The sequence below is a fragment of the Camelus ferus genome, chromosome 33, assembly GCF_009834535.1.
Source record: "Camelus ferus isolate YT-003-E chromosome 33, BCGSAC_Cfer_1.0, whole genome shotgun sequence".
Taxonomy (NCBI): Eukaryota; Metazoa; Chordata; class Mammalia; order Artiodactyla; family Camelidae; genus Camelus; species Camelus ferus.
Genome location: NC_045728.1, coordinates 15,906,869 through 15,917,001, shown reverse-complemented (window position 1 = coordinate 15,917,001; position 10,133 = coordinate 15,906,869). Strand labels below are relative to the sequence as shown.

Here is a 10,133-nt window from a genome sequence, read left to right as displayed (position 1 = left end):
CAGGGAGCATGAAATTAACACTGAGACCTGAAGTATGAGGAGGAAGTGGCCAGGCACGGGGACAAGTAGGGCGTGCCAGGTGGAGCGAACAGGGTGGGCAAGGCCCTGCGCTGAGAGAGGGGAAGGACTGGCACACTGGAGGAGAGCTGGAACAGCAGGGGTTAGCTTGCCTGCGAGCGTCCAGGTGTTATGATAAGTAAGTGGCATCAGATACACATTTTATCAAACCCAGGGCAAGGAGATAGTATTGAAGTAAAGAAGTGATACTGTGCTTCATTTAAAAAATACCAATCTATACTTCAGATCTGTTTTATGAAAAAAAGCCTTTACCCCCATTCCACAAAATAAATAAAGAATAACAAGCCACTCTCTAATATAATAACTATCATATCCTCATTGGTGATCCAGAAGATTTGAATATTATTTTTTTCTACGTGGCAGTGAGATGTCTTATGGCCTTGTGTTCTGTCAGAGGTTGTGGGTTGACTTTGCTGTTATTGGGGGAAAAACAAACAAAAAATTGTGTGATTTTCAATTAAACACAAAATTAGACTAAAATGATTCCCATATCCCATAGACCCATAACCCAAATACAATAATTATCAACTTAAGTCCTATTTTATTTCCTCTGTGAATTCTACTCCTCCTTCCCATCCCGTACTTAATGGAAATCCCCAAATATTGCATCATTTTATCTATAAATATTTCAGTATGTCTCCGTAAATGTAAGAAGTTTTTAAGAACATAATCACAATTATTATACCTTAATAGATGCGCTTACTGATGTCAACTATCCAGCTTGTATTTTGTGATCTTTGTTGTAAAGTTAGGCACGAGGAGAAGCAGAAGGGGAAATACACAGTTCACTTCTGTTTGTGTTCATCCTTTTTCATTTGTTCATCCATTCAGTCAATCATCATTCAAGAAATATGAGTGCTTATTCTATTCGAGGTATTCTGCTAGAAAGGGAGAGGAGAAGAATCCTTTGCTATCAGCTCCCATTGGTTGTGCATATGCTTAAGTACTTAACTACGATCTTTATGTGCGTTTTCACTCCAGGGACCACATGTGAAGGAAGTGTTAGGTCCCCTTTCACAGATCAAGAGAGCTGCTCGCTGTCTCAGTGCAGGGGCACCTTCCACCCATCTTCTACATCATGTGTAGAAGGATTCCTCTTATCTCCTATAACTGACCAATCAACAACTCTTGATAATTCTACCTCCACAACATCTCTAATCCATATATTTATCTGCATCCCTGCTGCCACCATCTGACTGGTTAGGTCACCATCTTCTCTCATGTGGACCAGTGACTCACTCTCCCAGCTCATTCCCAGCTTTCTGCCCTGCCCCCATCTAAGGCGGGCCCTGTCTAGACTCTAAATATATTCTCACTACTCCCCCTACCCCTCACTCTCATGACCTTTCCTCTTAGGATGAGCATTGTCTTCCCAAACCTGCACGTATACCCGTGTCCACACCCATCTTTGCCTCTTCGTGTTATGGCAGTGGCCGGGGTGAATCTGGTTTGGTCCAAGGTTAATTCCTGATACCTGCTTACTAGCTCACATCCCCTCCCGTATTTTCAGAGAGTTCATTCTTCAGTGATTCCCTCCACCAGCTCCTTTAATTATCACTTAAATATGACCCAGTCTTCCTCTCCTTAAAAATACTCTCCATCTCCTGGCCTCTCCAGCTACTATCCCAGCTCTGAACTCTTCACAGTCTGGCTTCAAGCCCCACCACCCGACTAACATGTTCTTGCCAAAAGTCACCCATGACCTTCTCATTACTAACCCGAAGAGAGATGCTTTTCAGCCCTTGTCTTGCCTGACCTCTCAACAGACTTGACCCTGTGTGTGCCTGCCTTTGGCCGCCATAGCCCCACGTTCCCCTGACTTTCCTCTTAGCACTCTGGCTGCTCCCTCCTCAGTCTTATTTTTCCTAGCTCAGGGTTGTCCTCGACCCTCTTCTCTTATCTCTTAACCCTTTCTCTGGCTAGTCCCATCTACTTCCTAGTTTGTTGCCCCCTCTATCCTACCATCAGAATCACCTGGAAAGCTTGTCAAAAGACAGGTTGCTGGGCTCCATCCCCACAGTATCTGACTCTCTAGGTCTGGAGGTGGGGCAGTGCCCAAGGGTTTACATTTCTAACGTGTTCCCAGGGGTTCCTGAGGCTGTTGATCTGGGCACCATTCTTTGAGATCTGCTGTCCTGGTGCAGTTACCATAGCCTAACTAGAGTGTCCCAATGAAGTGACCTCTCCCACCCAGTTCTTGGAAACAGTAACTGCGTACTCTTCTCAGGATCCGATCCCTCCTCCCTCATGCAGCATCCAAGGTCCTTTATAATCAGACTTCAGGTTATCTCTGCAACCTGTGGGCTGTAGGTAGCCTACAGCCATGCTCCTCCTTACTTCCATGCCTTGATGCTGGGCTGTTCCCTCTGCAGGAGATCTCCACTTTCTCTTTGCCTTGTAAATCCTTTTTGACCTCTTTGGTTCTCTGCTTCTCTGTCGCTTCCTCTAAGAAAGTATCCTCTGACCTGTCAAGTCTGGATTAGGTGCTGCCTCCTTCCGTGGGCTCCCATACTTCTCCCAGCATACGTATCATAGCACTTATCGATTGTGCTATAATTGCTTGTTTGCTTAATTCTTAGTCTCATCCAACCAGCCTTTCTGTAGTACCACACACATCTTGGTTTTCATTTTATTCTCCACAGTAGCACAGTGCCCATACACAGTAGGTGCTCAATGAACACGTGTTGAGTGAGGGACTACATGAATGCAGAAAAATTGGTAATGTTTTTAAGTGTCTTAAAGGATTAATTTGAATCAACTGCATGACCAATGACATGGAAATCAGATGATAGCCAGTCGAGAAACCAAAAAGCTCTCCTTGGTTCCAAGAGAAAACCGTTGATAGTGAATGTCATAACTTATTAGTATTTATACACAGGACTTCTAAAGTTTGTAAAAAAGTTCACATGCACTTGACTCATATGAGGTTTTTAAATGATCAGAGTGCTGTTACTTAATATTTATTAAAAGAGCAGCATCTTCAGTACTTTTAAGGTAAATTTCAAGCTAGAAAATGGGGATCAAATTGGAGCCCTCGAGACGGAGGAGAGTCAGACATTTTCAATCTCTTTACTAGTTTTCATTGGTTGATAAGGTATCAGTCCAAAAACAAAGATGTTCATCGTGGTTACTGATACCTCTGTGTGGAAATTCTGCTTTTTAGTCATGTATGATCCTTAATTGCATTAGCCATTTGTTCACTTGTAACCATGAAGGTTTACTTTAATCCTAGTAAATCCTAGCATTTGTTAATATTTATCCTTCATTCTTGTTAGCTTTTTGGTTGTGTGCATTACATCGTAATGAGAATGGTTAAAATAATTTTATTTGGATATTCTTGAAGGGGCTGTTCGGTATGAGCATGCTAGGATTACCCCAGGCACAAAGGAAAATCCTTAGCACCTGAATACATGTGCGTCTGTCTTCTAGGAAGGGAGAAATGTGTGTGTTCTACTTATCTCCTCTTTTACAGGGGTAGATTTTCATTTTGTTTTGTGGAGCTGGTACTCAGGGTAGTGGAAGACACAAGAGAACCATCCCTCCCACATACCTTGTAGCTTCGCCATACATTGTGTTACTGTCGTGTGCTGTGTGCATCCGTTGTCAATCTCCACCTCCCCCGTTTTGATAGTTTACAGTTGATCATGGATTCTTTGTGTATAGAGAAAAATGGAATGATGTGTTTTCCAGCATTTTATAATATCTCATTCATGAATTGTAAAGGGAAGGTGTTTGCTTGTTTTTAGGCCTTGAAATCATAAAGCTACATATACTACACATCATTGCATTTTAGAGCTAGGCTAAGATGGATTTAAGATGTATTTCCTGGCATGTGATACTTCCTCGGTGATCATAAATGAAATATTAATTAGATGATGCTGTAGTGATTAATATGAAGATGGTTAAATAATTCTTAGCTGGCATTCATTGTGTTTGGCAAACACAGTGTTGTTTTCTATAACACAGGTGGGGAATTTCTGATAGGACAGCTTTTTCACTAAAAGAAGAAATTTTTGCTACTAGTCTTGTGCTCACTGGAACCACTCTAGATAGCTTGTGAGTTTTCCTCCAGGATGCTTTTAAAGAGCCGTGTCTGGCTCTACCACGCCCACGATCATTTAGAGGAGACACTTGAGATTGTTAACCCCTGGGGAATTGAGGATTTGAAGAATCTTTGAAAGTTCATCTTATTTATAACTATTTCTTTAAAACACAGCTCCTAAACAAACTAGTGAGTATAACAAAAAAGAAGCAGACTCACAGATATAGAAAACAAACTAGTGATTGATTACCAGTAGGAAGAGGGGACGGGAGAGGGGCAAGATAGGGGTAGTGGAATAAGAGGTATAAACTATTGGGTATAAAATATTCTACAAGGATATACTGTACAGCATGGAGAATATAGCCAATATTTTATAATAACTGTAAGTGGAATATAATCTGTAAAAAATGTGAATCACTATATTGTACACCTGTAACATATAATAATTACACAGCAACTATACTTCATTAAAAAATAAGAAACGTCCTTGAAAATAAGACATCTTAGACATATAGATAGAGGTTAAAGATCAAAGGTTATTTGAATTGTAATGAAATTAGTTGACTCCCATTTCGTGATGCTTATTTTGTAGAGTGACTTTAATATTAATTGAAGAATATGGTCAAGTTTTCTTCAGACATATGATGTAACCTTTTATGATATAACCTGTGATAGAATGTTTTTTCTCTAAAAGAGATTTGTAACTTAATCTGATTAGAAATTGAGATGCTTTCTTTTTATATTTTATCAAAGTATAGTTGATTTTCAATATCCTGTTAGTTTCTGGTATACAGCATAGTCATTCAGTTTATATATATATATATATTTACATATATATATCTCCATATTCTTTTCATTATAGCATGTTGCAAGCTATTGAGTATAGTTCCCTGTGCTATACATTAGGACCTTGTTGTTTGTTTATTTTATATATAGTAGTTTGTATATGCTAACGCCAAACTCCTAATTTATCCTTTCCCCTTTGGTAACCATAAGTTTGTTTTCCATGTCTGTGAGTCAGTTTCTGTTTCGTAAATAAGTGCATTTGGGTCATTTTTTTAGATTCTACATATAAGTTACATCATATGATATTTGTCTTTCTCTGTCTGGCTTACTTCACTTAGTATGATCATCTCTAGGTCCATACATGTTGCTACAAATGGCAGTATTTCATTCTTTTTTATGGCTGAGTAGTATTCCATTGTATACATGCATTTTTAATAAGCTGTTTAAACATGATGCAAGTCTTCATATCCTCTGCCTAGTAAGCTCCCTCAATGGACTCAGTTTCATTCTAAGTCCCCTGTAGGTAGACTCATTCATTCCTGCGTTTGCATCTATTTGTGCCTTTGAGAGGTAGGATTTAAAGGATTTAAGTAGATGTTACTGAGTGGGATTGTAGTAAGCATTCCAGCTGTGAGTACAGGCACAAAGGTTTGGTGACAGTGAGTAAACAAGAATGATGGTTTTGAAGGTTAAAGGTTTTGAAGGTGACCTTGGTCATCAGATGGGAAGTTGTGAGGTCGTTGGACATTTGAAGCCCTCGAGCCAGGGAGTGTGTGATCTGAGTGTGTTTTGGAGAGATGAATCTGTTACCTTTCTTTTGGAAGCTGGGAGAGATTACAGTGGGGAGAGGAGAGGCTGTATGAGGTGATGGAAGGTGGAATTTGGGTTTTGATTATGCGAATTAAAGGAAGGAGTTATGTAAGAGCCACTAAAAAGGAAGATTGATGAACATGGGGGCTGATTTGGATACGGACTAGAGGGAAGAGTAGCGATGATTTAGGTTTCAGGCTTAGGGTGACAGGAAGAATGAATGGCACTAGCAACAGAAATGGGGGAGGAGAGGAGGGGACTTTTAATTTTTTCAGAAGGTGACAGTTTCGCTTGGGGCAAGTTCACCCTGAGGTTACAGTGGACTGTCTAGGAAGGAAAGCCGAGTAGACAGGTGGAGATAAAGCTCAGGGTTCTTAGGAGAGATCAGGTTAGAGACTCAGATCAGCAATCATTGAAATAGCAGGTGGGTCTCAGAGTGTGAGTCCATTCAGAGAGAGAAGCAGAGAGGACGGAGGACAGAGCCTAGCCAAGCACCACACTCTTGGGATAGGCAGTTTTTATAAGTAATGTCTGGTAAAAATGGTTACTGAGTCATCTAAGCAAATTGCTGTTTTGTGTATTTCCAAAAAAGTGAAACCACAGAGCTGCCATTTTTCCATCACGCTCCAGCCTGCATTCTTACTCTCTTTTTTATCCATTTGCTTTGGCTCCATTTTAATGACGTTTGTTTTCAGTCCATACCAATTTCTGGTTGGGATTTTTATCTTTTAGTGCTGATGGTGAATAACATAGCTGATAGATGAGAAATTATTCAGCTTTAATTGATTTCAAATCCCCTGGCATTAATGAAAGCATATTCCAGGATTGGGAGAACTTGTAAATAAGATTCTTCAACAGCTCCAGAAAACAGCCTTGGGAAATCTGAACAAAAATGTTGATTTTTTTTTTTTCAAATGAAAAGATGGTGGATTCTATATACTACTTCTGACTGGTAAACTTAATATCCAACTTAGACAAGTTTTAAGAATATTTTAAGAAGCCATACAGAGAAAGACAAATATCGTATGATATCACTTATATGTGGAATCTAAAAAAGTGACACAAATGAACTTATTTACAAAGCAGAATCAAACTCATAGACATAGGAAGCAAACTTACAGTTTCCAAAGAGGATAGGTGGGGGAGGGATAAATAAGGAGTTTGGGATTAGCAGATACAAACTACTATATGTAAAATAGATAAAAACAAAGTTCTAATCTATAGCTCAGGGAACTATATTCAATATCTTGCAATGACCCATAATTAAAAGAGTATGAAATAAAATTTATATGTATAACTTAATCTACTATATGGTACTCCAGAAACTAACACAACATTGTAAATCAACTATACTTCAATTTTAAAAAATGAAAAAGAATTAGGCCTGTCATATGTGAGCCCAGAGGAGAGGTCTGGCATCTCGTGTAAGCTTGCTATGAAAAATCTATGTCAGACCTTAATTTTCGTTCTTTCTCAATTTCTTGACTGGAGATGGAGTTTACATTGGTTTATTATGATAGTCAAATGGAGAAAAATATAAACTAGGTGCAAATATTAGTCAAATGACCATACCCATCATCAGCTTAGAGGAAATGACCCAGTTGGTCCTGCATTTGGCAGGACTCTCCTGTACTTTATCTTTCAACTTTTAAATCAGTATTTTAGTTGGAAATCCATGTAAGTGGCATAGATTGGGATCAAGAGTTAAATGATGGCTAATAGGATCAGGGTTCAATATCTCAATCGTCTGGATTTAAAGAGATGAAATTAACATGATGGAATTTAACAAAAATTAAAACAAGCATAATTTACACTTGGATCCTAAAAGGTGTTTCATGATTCTCTTTCTCCTTCCCTATCCTCTTTTCACAACCTTTAGCAGAGTTAATTACTCTGTTCTCTGTGTTCCATTAGCACCAGAGACTTAATTCTACCAGAGCACTTTTCAACATTGCACTGTTCTTGTTTACTGGTCACTCCCCCGCCACACTGTGAACAGTCTGAGGATGGGAACTGTGCTTTGCTGTTTCCTCAGTCTGCCACCCACAGTACACATCAGATGACTGACTGAGTAAACTGGAACCCAGCAGCAGCACTTTGAAAAAGCCTCAGTCACCTCACTCAGGGTGGACAATATGATCTGGTTGACAGATTACAAATGGTCAGACTCTTACCATGTCTGGACATTAACAGTTATATCCACTAATTGATTCTTTGCTATTAATTTTTCTCTAGAAAATTACCTGAAAGGTAAAACAAACACACAGAAAAATGACTGTGGCTGGCAGGGGTCTTTGAGATTACTGAGTTTTTCTAACTTATTTTACAGATGAGGAACAAAGGTGAAGCAGGGAGAGAGGACAGATGACTTGGCCAGATTAACACAGCTCATTTCATGGAGACTCTGAGTCTTTTTTTTTTAATATATATTTTTATTGAAGTATAGTCAGTTTACAATGTTGTGTCAATTTCTGGTGTACAGCACAATACTTCAGTCATACATGAACATACGTATATCCATTTTCGTATTCTTTTTCACAAGTTACTACAAGATATTGAATATGGTTCCCTGTGCTATACAGTATAAACTTGTTAATCTATGTTATATAGAGTAGTTAGTATCTGCAAATCTTGAACTCCCAATCTATCCCTTCCCGCCCCTTCCCCCCACTGGTAACCATAAGTTTGTTTTTTATGTCTGTGAGTGTGTTTCTGTTTTATAAGTAAGTTTGCCTTTTTTTTTTAAGATTCCACAAATGAGTGATATCATATGGTATATTTCTTTCCCTCTCTGGCTTACTTCACTTAGAATGACATTCTCCAGACCCATCCATGTTGTTGCAAATGGCATTATTTTATTCTTTTTCATGTCTGAGTAGTATTCCATCATATGAAATACACCACATCTTCTTTATCCAGTCATCTGTCAGTGGACATTTAGGTTGTTTCCATGTCTTGGCTATTGTATATAGCCAATGAACATTGGGGTGCTTGTATCTTTTTGAATTACAGTTCCCTCCAGATACATTCCCAGGAGTGAGATTGCTGGGTCATATGGTAAGTCTATTTTTAGTCTTTTGAGGAATCTCCATACTGTTTTCCATAATGGTTGCACCAAACTACATTCCCACCAACAGTGTAGAAGGGTCCCCTTTTTTCTCTGCAGCCTCTCTAACATTTATCATTTGTGGACTTTTGAATGATGGCCATTCTGACTGGTGTGGGGTGCTACCTCTTTGTAGTTTTGATTTGCATTTCTCTATATAATTAGCGATATTGAGCATTTTTTCATGTGCCTATTGGCCATTTGAATGTCTTCATTGGAGGACTGCTTGTTTAGGTCTTCTGCCCATTTTTGAATAGGGTTGTTTGTTTTTTAACTAGGGCAGTCCACCCAAGCAATAGAAATAAAAGCAAAAATAAACAAATAGGACCTAATTCAACTTACAAGCTTTTGCACAGCAAAGGAAACCATAAACAAAACAAAAAGACAACCTACAGAATGGGAGAAAATATTTGCAAAAGATGAGACTGACAAGGGGTTAACTTCCAGAATATACAAACAGCTCACACAGCTTAATAAGAGACTCCTGAGTCTTAATTTTACCCCCAATATGAGTATTTTTAAAGTTTATGTTTGTATGAAAAAATATTTTTGGTAATAATTTTAGACATATTTTGAAGTGTCAGCAATTAGTAATTATGTGTAATTATGATTCATAGTACATAGCCTGTACAAACTGATAAAGTCATTGTAAGTTTTCATTTCTTATAATGATGAGTAATGTAATGGTTTACATCTGTTTGTTGCCTCATTTATAAAAGTTTTAAGGGAGAATAATTCATTTTCGTTAACTTTTCTTAAGCCTTTAACACATGAAATATATTTCTGTATTATTTTTAATATTAGAGAATCTTTTATGGCAATCATATCATAATTATGAAACTCTCGGGAGGAGTAGGAAGAAGCCATGGAGAAGTGGGAAAGGGGAATTGTAAGTGATGATTCATTATTTGTATTATTATGTGACAACTGCTTCCTCTGAAAGACTTCTCAAAGAAGCCTTTTTCTCCATCTGAGATTTTTATTTTTGTTCATTTAAATTTTTAATGAAAATTGATATGCACAAATTGTTTTTAAAAAAGTATTGTGCAGGTGAATTTGTAATGAAAAGCTCTCATTCCCTGATGACTAACCTCCATCTGTAAAAGGAACCACTTTTATATTTTTTAATTGTTTCTTTGGTGTGGTTGACTCCATATTGCTAATTAATATACTTGCATGTTTTAAATGTTAACGCATTTCATTGTTTGAAAAGGTAATTGATTTCACATAGTTCAAAAGTGAAAAGTATAAAGATGTATATAGTGAAAAACCTTCTCACCTTTAGTCCTATACCTTAGAATCTCCCCAATG

The 10,133-nt window shown here is 38.1% G+C and overlaps 1 protein-coding gene across 17 annotated transcripts in view; it reads left to right on the top strand.

The window, feature by feature from the left end:
- NCAM1 (neural cell adhesion molecule 1) overlaps nucleotides 1-10,133 on the top strand; it is a 297,404-nt gene that overhangs the window by 22,923 nt on the left and 264,348 nt on the right. The window lies entirely within an intron of this gene.